A 9939-nucleotide genomic window follows, 5' to 3' on the forward strand; every position below is an offset into this window, starting at 1 on the left:
GCCAGGGGGGGGGGGGGGGGCGGAGAAGCTGAGCAGGGCGGTGGGTTCAGGGGAGGAGGCGGAGCGGAGGTGAGCTGGGGCCCGCGCAGGGCGGGGAGCTGCGGTGGGGGCTCTGCACCCACCAAATTTTCCCCTTGGGGGCTCCAGCCCCAGAGCACCCAGGGAGTCGGCACCTAAGGTGCCACTTTTGATGTGATCAGTGGGGGAGCGGCCGCTCCCCCTGCTCCCCCCCAGCTACGCTCCCCCGCCCCTAGAGCCAGAGGGACCTGCTGGATGCTTCCTGGGAGCTGCCCCAGCTAAGCACCGCCGGGACTCCCCACCTCGCCCCCCGGCAGGTCCCTCTGGCTCTTAGGGGCGGGGTGGGCACCCACTACGGTGGCCCACGAGACCCTCCTGCCCGGTTCTGGGGGCAGTCAGGGGACAGGGGAGGGGGATGGATGGGGCAGGGGGCCCGGGGGGGGCGTGTCAAGGAACACGGGGGGGGGGTTGGACGGGGCAGGAGTCCCAGGGGGCGGGGGTGGGCAACAACCCCCTCGTAGGATGAGGAGGGAACCGGTTGTTAAGATTTTGGCAGCTCATCACTGGGTAAAAGGAACCCATTAGCTAAGCCCCTGGGATTGGATCAAGCAAACTCAAAATGATTCACAAGTGTCCAGAAGAACAGCTTTCGACTGGCCGGGTCCCTCTGTCCTGTTAGCCCCAAAAACTGCAACCTCTGAGCCCCGGAAAGCGATTCTGGACAGATATCGACTATGCAAGTGACTGAGTGAGCTCGTGGGCAATACACTAAGGGGGAGCGATTTTCCACCAACGTCAGGAAGTGGAGATCAGGAATATCACTCCGCAGTCACCGGGTAAAGGCATGTGACTGAAAGGAGAACGAAGCACAAAACTCAGTGGTGAAAAGTAAATGAGATCTCGGAATTCTTTTTCAGGTTGAATAATCTAAGGTGTTACCGGAGTCACAGAGAAGGGGATTTTGCTTTTAGAAAACCCGTGAACCATCTCTCCACAGCGCCCCTTTAACAGCCCAGCCCGATTGCTTCCTTTTTCACTTCAAAATACCAAAGAGTGAGTGAAAGGAATGTCAGTTTCTTGTTTTTTCTTTTTTTTTAAATCAGGCATTTGGGAGTTTTAGGAGATCATCAAAAATCTCTGAAATCAAGGGCACTGTGTATTGTTTGGCAAACAGGAGAATTTTTGCAGGTCTCAAACTAGGTGCTAATGCCCCAGTTACACATGAAAATGGCGATTTTCTTGCACGAGTCAGCTGTTCTCATGTGCTGCTGGGTAGTTAGGAGTGACGGTGCTCGGAGACCACGGCAAGCAATGAGCCTGGCAGGAACGCCTAGGACACAACAGACAGATTCGAGATGTTCTTTAAATGCACCTGGAATAATTTGTGTTTGCCTCCCGTAGCTGCAGATCTAACCCCCGACTGCACATTGAATCGCCCAGCCTGGCAATGCACCCACCATCTGCGCATGGGGGGGGGGGTCCCCCTTTGAAAACTAGCTCATCCAGTACTTGGTGAAAGGACCCAAGCAGGGACATTTCCGATGTGATAACGATGCTTAACCCTATGACAGCGCCGCTCAGCCCGCCACGCCCCTCTCGAGCTGTGCGACCGCGAAGTGTTAACAGCCCCATCTGAATGCTGGGGAAACGGCGACAGAGGGATGAAGGCCAAAAGTCTCTAGGCTGAAAGCCGCGCATTTGGCACCTCACTCCAGAGTTCAGCGCCCGATTTCCACAGGTGCTGAGCCCCTGCAGCCCAGCCCTTTGGCAAACCCAGCCGGGACCCATCTATGGAGCTGGGCCGAGGCACCAGCGCTGGGCCATCTGGGGCAGTCAGACACCCACTGCTCCTGCATCCCTGGGGTGCCTCAGGCCACTCGGAGAATCACCAGGCTGAAAATTGGAGACTGAGTGAGTGGCTCCGCAGGGAACAGAACCCAGGACTTCCCGTGGCCAGGCTCTGGCTGGTTTCTGTGGGATTCCCCAGAGCTCATTCCCAGGCTCCCTCTGGATCTGAGCTGTGCCCGAGGGAGGGGCGGAGGGCTGCCCTAGACGTGCAGAGAGTGCATACAGCAAAGCAGCATCCCCCCGCCCGCCGGGCGAGGCTACGGCGGGCTCTGCTCCTGGCACCAGGCGCCGGGGGCAGCCGCCTGTCAGGCGTCGGTGGCGACCCCCCCGCTGCGCAGCGAGGCCTTGGAGACCTCGGTGCTGACGGTGGACAGGGGGACGCTCTCGTACGTGTCCGTCTCCCCAGCGCAGCTGCAGCGGTGGAGCAAGACTTTGAGCTCCTGCTGGAAGTTGGTGTTCAGGAAGCCGTAGAGGACGGGGTTGACGCAGGTGGAGGCCATGGCCGCCAGATGGCAGAGGGAGAAGAGCAGGTCGTGGTAGCAGCCGGAGATGGCCTCGGGGGCCCAGTCGTACAGGGCGTTGAAGACGGTCAGGGGCAGCCAGCACATGGCGAAGGCGGCGACGAGGCAGGCCAGCAGGACGCTGACCCGCCGGTGGCTGGCGGCGCGGGGCCCGTGCGTGGGCCGCTCCAGGACGTCCTGCCGGCGACGCAGCCGCAGGAAGATGCGGCCGTAGCAGGCCAGGATGAGCAGCAGGGGCAGGCAGTACTGGCCGAACAGCAGCCCGGTGGTGTAGGCCAGGCGGTGCCCGTCCGACGGCCACTTCTCCACGCACACCAGGTGGCCGGCGAAGGCGTCGAAGGGCAGGCTGAGGTTGCGGAAGGGCTCGTCCGTCAGGACGCTGAAGGCAAGGAAGGGCAGGGAGACGCAGCCCGACACCAGCCAGGTGACGCTCACGGCCAGGTAGGCGTGGGTGGCCCCCGGCTTCCAGCCGGTGGGGTTGACGATGAGCTGGTGCCGCTCCAGGGCGATCCAGGCCAGCGAGAGGATGGAGACGGTGACGGAGACGCACTGCGCGAAGGGGCTGGCCTTGCACAGGAACTCGCCCAGCACCCAGCGGTCCATGAGGGTGTAGATGACGGTGACGGGCAGGCACACCACGCTCATCAGCAGGTCGGAGCAGGCCAGGTTGGCAATGAAGATGCTGGTGACGTTCCTCATCTCCTTGTGCCGGGCGACAACACAGAGCAGGCACAGGTTCCCCACCAGCCCCACGGCCAGCAGGGCGCTGTAGGCCACCACCAGGACGGTGCTGTTCCCCACCGAGGGGCCGCACGGCCCGCCCTGCTCCCAGGGCAGGCTCAGCCGCTCCGAGACGTTCAGGTACGTGAGCTTCAGCAGCTCCTCCATCCTCTGCCGGGGGCAGGACACTCTGCTCACAGCGTCCCCAGCCTGGGCCAAGACAGGGAGCAAGAGCTGGGGAGGGCAGCACGAGGGCATCGCACCATGCGGGCCCCCGGCTCGCCGACAGGCCGCCATGTGCCTGACCCATGCCCAGCCCCTCCCCCTGCAGGTCCAAGCCACGCCTGGCAGCCCCCACATACCCGAGCCGCTCCCAGCGCCCCCAAGTGTCTGAGCTGCCCCCAGGTCCCCCAGCCCCATGTGCCCGAGCCGCTCCCAGTGCCCCCCGGAGCCAAGTCTGATGCCCCCAGGAATCCTAGCAGCTCAGCATCCGTGCGTGGCCCTGCCAAGCGTACGGCCCCCGATGCCTGAGGCCCCCCTGCTCCCAGGTGCCTGAGCAGAGCCCACCCCATCACCTATCCCAGCGCCCCCCGCGTGCCCCAGCCAGACGTGGTGGCGCCAGGGGCCCTCCTGCAGGGGTGCCGAGGGCGAGTGGGAGGTAGAGGGGAACGGGGCGCCGGCGGGCTGGAGGCGAGGTCCCAGCAGCGCAGGGCGGGGAAGCCTAGCAGGCACCGCAAGAGGCTGGGGGGCTGATTTAGGGGATTGCTGGAAGGGGGATGCCCAGATCCATTCGTGGGGGGGGGCAGAGCCCCCGATGGGGCCAGGAGAGCCCCCACCAGGGTGGGCAAGTCGGCTCCACGCTGCTGTCATGTGGCATCCTCCCTTGGGCGCTGTGCCAGGAGGGAGCCCAGCGACCTGCAATGGGCTGGAGTGGGCAGGGGCTCTGGGCCCCCAGGGGACAGACAGACAGACCCCCCACCCCCAGCTCCCAACAGGCAGACAGACAGACAGCTGGACAGTGTCTGATGGCAGCCGGAAGGGGTTTACACAGCCTGGGCGGCCAAAACCCGGGGGCACCCATGGGGCCAGGCCCCTCCCCCGGGGCCGGGGGGACAGTGCTCTGGCCTGGGGCGGGGGGGGGGGGACAGGGTGAGGCAGTGAAACCTCCGACCCCCGACCCCCGCCGTCCCTCCCTGGGAGCCCCCCACAGTGGGGAGCGGGAGCCAAATGGTGCATGTGAGTGTGTGCGGGGGGGGGATGTGCGTGTGTAGCTCTGTGCGGGGGGGGCGATGTGTGTGTGTGTGTCTGCGGGGGGGGCGATGTGTGTGTATGCGGTATGGGGCGATGTGTGTGTGTGCGGGGGGGGGATGTGCGTGTGTAGCTCTGTGCGGGGGGGGCGATGTGTGTGTGTGTGTCTGCGGGGGGGGCGATGTGTGTGTATGCGGTGTGGGGCGATGTGTGTGTGTGCGGGGGGGGCGATGTGTGTGTGTGTGTGTGCGGGGGGGGGCGATGTGTGTGTGTGTGTGCGGGGGGGGCGATGTGTGTGTGTGTCTGCGGGGTGGGGCGATGTGTGTGTCTGCGGGGGGGCGATGTGTGTGTGCGCGGGGGGGGCGATGTGTGTGTGTGTGTGCGGGGGGGGGCGATGTGTGTAGCTCTGTGCGGAGCCGAGCGGTGCCTCGACCCGCAGGATCGAGCCGGGGCAGCGCGGCCCAGGCCAGGAGCCCCCCGCCCCGCACGGACCCGCCCCCTCACCTGGCTGCGGCAGGGTCGGGTCCGGTCCGGCTCGGCTCGGCTCCGCAGTGTCTGGCCCCGCTCCGGGCTCGCGGCTCCGCGGCGCTCCCGGCCGGCGCGGGAGGGGCCCGGCCCGTCTTGAGGCGGCGCGGAGACGCCCCGGGCCCCGCCCTGGCGGGGGCGCCCTGCGAGGTGGGGGCGGCTCGGGGGGGCCCAGCCGGGATCCCCCGGCAGCGGGGGCTCCGCGGGGCTGGGAAGTGATGGGAGGAGACACGTGAACTGCAGGAGCCTCCCGCCCCCCCGCAGCCCTGCGGTGCCCCTCACTCCCGACCCGCAGCCCCCTTGTACCCCAGCCCTGCCCCCCAGCCCTGCCAGTGCCCCTCACTCCCGACCCACAGCCCCCTTGTACCCCAGCCCTGCCCCCCAGCCCTACCAGTGCCCCTCACTCCCGACCCGCAGCCCCCTTGTACCCCAGCCCTGCCCGCCAGCTCTGCCAGTGCCCCTCACTCCCGACCCACAGCCCCCTGCTAGCCCAGCCCTGCCCCCCAGCCCTACCAGTGCCCCTCACTCCCAACCCACAGCCCCCTGCTAGCCCAGCCCTGCCCCCCAGCTCTGCCAGTGCCCCTCACTCCCGAGCCGCAGCCCCCTTGTACCCCAGCCCTGCCCCCCAGCCCTGCCAGTGCCCCTCACTCCCGACCCACAGCCCCCTTGTACCCCAGCCCTGCCCCCCAGCCCTGCCAGTGCCCCTCACTCCCGACCCACAGCCCCCTGCTAGCCCAGCCCTGCCCCCCAGCTCTGCCAGTGCCCCTCACTCCCGAGCCGCAGCCCCCTTGTACCCCAGCCCTGCCCCCCAGCCCTGCCAGTGCCCCTCACTCCCGACCCACAGCCCCCTGCTAGCCCAGCCCTGCCAGTGCCCCTCACTCCCGACCTGCATCCCCCTTTTACCCCAGCCCTGCCCGCCCCAACCCTGCCGGTGCCCCTCACTCCTGACCCACAGCCACCTGTTACACCTGTGGGGGGCAGCAGGGTGGCATGGTGTGACACACCCACAGGGAATGGGGGGCAGTGTTTTACACACATGTGGGGAGCAGGATGGGGACTCATTGACACACCCGTGGGGAGCAGGGGGCAGAGTGGCTGGGTGTGACACACCTGTGGGGAGCAGGGGGTCAGAGTGTGACACATGCATGGGAGGTTGGGGGAGTGTGGCAGGGCGTGACACACCCATGGGGAGCAGGGGGTCAGAGTGTGACACACCCATGGGAGGTTGGGGGAGTGTGGCAGGGTGTGACACACCCATGGGGGAGTATGGCAGGGTGTGACACACCCATGGGGAATGGGGGGCAGAGTGGCAGGGTGTGACACACCCATGGGAGGATGGGGGGAGTGTGGCAGGGTGTGACACACCCATGGGGGGGTGCTCAGGCAGGGCAAGCTCAGCCACTGTCTGTAGGGTCCCTGGGACAGAGCCCCTGCCTGGGGTGAAGAGGGCGAGGGCCCCCAGGAGCAGGGCAGGAGGCCTGGCTGGGCGGTGCCAGGGACCCCGGCAGGCTGGGCTGGGGGCTGACCGTGGCAAGGGGCACATGGACATGTGGGAGCCCCGCTGCACTCCGGGAGAGGAGAAGCCCCTGGGGGAAGGGGCGTTTGGCACCTTCCTCAACCCCGCACCAGCACATGCCGCAAGCGGGCCTGGCCGCCAGCACAGAGCCATGCTTGCCGGAGCCCCGGTCCTGTAGCCCCGGCGCTGGCAGGGGCAGCTGTGGGGCAGGGAGGGGCCCTGTTTGCAGTAGGGTGCTGGGGGTTGGTCTCTCCTGGCTGTGGCGACGGCCTCTGACCCCTGCGTGACGCTGGGCAGGTTTCCTAGGGCTCAGTGAGGCACGTGGCTGTGCCAGGGCCCGGCCCCCGTGTGTTTGGGGTGGGGCCCAGGAAGAATGCTGGCTGCAGGCCAACCCCTGCCCGCCCAAACAGCCTGGCCAGGAGGCAGCGCGAGCGGCCACTGAGGTGGGGGTCAGGACACCGGGGTTCTGTTCCTGATTCTTTTATCATCTGCCCCTGCACAAGTCACCCCTTTGTGCCTCAGTTTCCCCGTATTTAAAATGCTGAGGACGCGACTGAGCCTTTCATGCAGCGCTGCAGGATGGTTGGCGGCTGAGGGCTCTAACTGCAGAGACCCCCCCTCACGCCCCGGGCATAAACCCAGCGGCAGCTACTGCCAGTCGCCCGTCCGGACAGTGCAGTGCCTGGCACTTCCAGTGGCCCTTTGCAGCCTCTCTGCTTTACCCCCTTTGCCTCGGTGGGCAGGGGAGATGGGAAGCGGAGAGGAGGCCGTGGGTGGGGCAGGAAGTCACAGCTGGGATTTGAAAGCAGGCCGGGTTATGGGAACACAACTGCGGCAGGGAGTTTGTTTATACACAGAGGCAGGGTGATTAAGATAACAAAAGGCTTGGCATTAAATTAAATTAAGGATCCTGAGATGATCCTGAAAACATTGCCAGACACTCCAGATAAGAGACAGGAAACAAAGGGTAGGAATAAATGGTCAGTTTTCAGAATGGAGAGATAAATAGTGGTGTCCCCCAGGGGTCTGTTCTGGGACCGGTCATAGAATCATAGAATCTCAGGGCTGGAAGGGACCTCAGGAGGTATCTAGTCCAACCCCCTGCTCCAAGCAGGACCAATCCCCAACTATATCATCCCAGCCTGGGCTTTGCATAGAATCATAGAATAACAGAGTTGGAAGGGACCTCAGGAGGTCATCTAGTCCAACCCCCTGCCCACAGCAGGACCAATCCCAACTAAATCATCCCAGCCAGGGCATTGTCAAGCCTGACCTTAAAAACCTCTAAGGAAGGGGATTCCACCACCTCCCTAGGTAACCCATTCCAGTACTTCACCACCCTCCTAGTGAAAAAGTTTTTCCTAATATCCATCCTAGACCTCCCCCACTGCCACTTGAAACCATTACTCCTTGTTCTGTCATCTGCTATCACTGAGAACAGTTTAGATCCATCCTCTTTGGATCCCCCTTTCAGGTAGTTAAAAGCAGCTATCAAATCCCCCCTCATTCTTCTCTTCCGCAGACTAAACAATCCCAGTTCCCTCAGCCTCTCCTCATAAGTCATGTGCTCCAGCCCCCTAATCATTTTTGTTGCCCTCCGCTGGACGCTTTCCAATTTTTCCACATCTTTCTTGTAGTGCGGGGCCCAAAACTGGACACAGTACTCCAGATGAGGCCTCTCCAATGTCCAATAGAGGGGAACGATCACATCCTATTCAACATATTCATAAATGATCTGGGAAAAGGGGTAAACAGTGAGGTGGCAAAATTTGCAGATGATAAAAAATTACTCAAGATAGTTAAGACCCAGGCAAACTGCGAAGAGCTACACAAGGATCTCACAAAACTGGGTGACTGGGCAACAAAATGGCAGATGAAATTTAATGTTGATAAATGCAAAGTAATGCACATTGGAAAACACAATCCCAACTAAACCTATAAAATGATGGGGTCTAAATTAGCTGTTACCACTCAAGAAGGAGATCTTGGAGTCCTTGTGGAGAGTTCTCTGAAAACATCCACTCAATGTGCAGCGGCCGTCAAAAAAGCGAACAGAATGCTGGGAATCATTAAGAAAGGGATGGATAATAGGACAGAAAATATCATGTCGCCTCTCTATAAATCCATCCTACGCCCACATCTGGAATGCTGCGTGCAGATATGGTCGCCCCATCTCAAAAAAGATATATTGGAATTGGAAAAGGTTCAGAAAAGGGCAACAAAAAGGATTAGGGATATGGACTGGCTTCCATATGAGGAGAGATTAACAAGACTGGGACTTTTCATCTTGGAAAAGAGACGACTAAGGGGGGATATGACAGAGGTCTATAAAATCATGACTGGTGTGGAGAAAGTAAATCAGGAAGTGTTATTTCCTCCTTCTCATAACACAAGAACTAGGGGCCACCAACTGAAATTAATAGGCAGCAGGTTTAAAACAAACAGAAGGAAGTATTTCTTCACACAACGCACAGTCAACCTGTGGAACTCCCGGCCAGAGGATGTTGTGAAGGCCAAGACTATACCAGGGTTCAAAAAAGAACTAGATACATTCATGAAGGATACATCCACCAATGGCTGTTAGCCAGGCTGGGCAGGGATGGTGTCTCGAGCCTTTGTTTGCCAGAAGCTGGGAATGGGCGACAGGGGATGGGTCACTTGATGATTCCATGTTCTGTTCATTCCCTCTGGGGCACCTGGCATTGGCCACTGTCGGCAGACAGGACACTGGGCTAGATGGACCTTTGGTCTGACCCCGAGTGGCCGCTCTTATGTTCTTATATAGAACCCAGATGTATCTGCCCGATGCTGTAACCCACTAGACCCCCCTCCCCTCCCAGAGCTGACATAGAACCCAGGAGTCCTGACAGGGTCTCTCTCTCTCTGCAGAGTTAGTAACAAAGTAAGAATAGGCATTAAAATTTTAAACCTAACCAGTGTCCCTTAAGTGGCTTGCCACAAGATGTCAAAACATGTTAGTGTTCGAGCTGAGTGGGTATAATACTTATTTAATTTTCTTTTTTTATATAGGAATTAGATCCAGGGCTCCTGTCAGCTAATTGCTAAGTTATCTGCCAAAAAAAACTAGAGTTTTCAAGTGCCTAAGTACCCCTGGAATCACAGTTAAAGTTGCCCCCCCACCAAAATCTGAAATGGTGCCCCCTGCCAGTCCAGCTGTGCTAAATGTGGGCAGTGGCTTGCAAGTCCCCTAGAAATGCTCAGGAATGTGGCTTTTCCCCGAAGAACTTTTTTTCCGGCAAAAAGTTGAATACCGAAATACTTCTCTTCGGCCATGCTGCAGCTGTGCCTCATGGGAGCTGTAGTTCCGGTGCCTGGTGCCCCCGTTCGCCTCCATAAGCTGGGGTCCCCTGTCCGACTACATCTCCCATGATGCACTACGGCCTCTCCTCTCCTATTCTCTCAGTGCAGGGCCCACAGGCCCCCTGGGGAGCTGAGAGATGGTAACTCGCTGGGACAGGGCCTGCGTGCGCGTGGATCTGGCGTGTGCATAAGTGTGTGGGTCTGTGTGCATGTGTGTGCATG

General features: G+C 61.1%; 1 pseudogene; it reads right to left on the reverse strand.

Annotated features, from left to right (window-relative positions):
• Positions 1-494: 494 nt before the first annotated feature.
• LOC141978107 (neuropeptide Y receptor type 1 pseudogene) lies at positions 495-4955 on the reverse strand (annotated as a pseudogene).
• Between the last annotated feature and the right edge of the window lie 4984 nt (positions 4956-9939).

The sequence above is a fragment of the Natator depressus genome, chromosome 26, assembly GCF_965152275.1.
Source record: "Natator depressus isolate rNatDep1 chromosome 26, rNatDep2.hap1, whole genome shotgun sequence".
In the NCBI taxonomy this organism is placed as follows: Eukaryota; Metazoa; Chordata; order Testudines; family Cheloniidae; genus Natator; species Natator depressus.